Here is an 893-nt window from a genome sequence, read left to right as displayed (position 1 = left end):
TCTTCCCTGGTCCACAATTTCTAGCTCCACTCCCACTCCACCGGAAGACCCTAAGAACTGAGTTTCCTTAACTGTGGTTTGAACATCTTGACAATTTCTGAGGACAATACCATGAAGTGATACATTCCAAACAGGTTATCTGAATATTCACAGACGCATATTAAAAAAAAAGGCTGGGTCTGGAAGTTAGGCCAACCAGAGGGGAGGACCTGTGACCAGGATAGGGCTTAAAAGCCAGCCACCTGCTTATTCAGGTGGTAGCAGCTGGTCTGACTGGAATAACTTGGGAAAGAAATTAGGAAACACAGTTGTAGTTCCAACTCTGTCACAAGCTGACAGTGCTGTAATGAGTCATTTAAAACTCTTTTAAAACTCTTTGTTGAGCCTCAGAGTCATAATCTATAAAATTGGGATACGGACTTTGCCTTAAGCATTCCACCAGATTTTGGAGGAAATCACAATTTGTCTGGGCTTCAATTTCTGTGCCTGTTGCAGTTAAGACAGCACTTTTCCCCTGTCCACTTCACAGGGCTCTGGGGGGTGGGAAATGGGAGGTGGAGAAGGCACGCAAATAAAGAGCTAAAAACACACGCCCAGCTCGCCAATAAAATTTTAGATAGAACAGAGGAAAATGGACCGGAAAACTCCAAAATGCAGAGGGCTACACTCACGTGACTCGTCTAAAAAACACAACGAACTAACAGACCTAAAAAGCGCTTTGTGCCTCTACTTCCTCCTGGCTCCAGTGTCACTGCCCTGCAATGTAAGTCAAAATTACTTTTGAAGAAGCTGTTCGCAATCCGGAGGGGCACCCGTGTTTGTACTCACGAGCGCGCCCACCGAGCCCCACCGGGCGGCCTTGCGGGGTGGGCATGGGCGGGACCCAGTCCGAC

This window comes from Carlito syrichta, unplaced genomic scaffold (genome assembly GCF_000164805.1).
Source record: "Carlito syrichta isolate Samal-C Ts95f unplaced genomic scaffold, Tarsius_syrichta-2.0.1 Scaffold304224, whole genome shotgun sequence".
Classification (NCBI taxonomy): domain Eukaryota; kingdom Metazoa; phylum Chordata; class Mammalia; order Primates; family Tarsiidae; genus Carlito; species Carlito syrichta.
The sequence above is the reverse complement of the archived record's forward strand: the minus strand, read 5'-3'. Positions refer to the sequence as shown.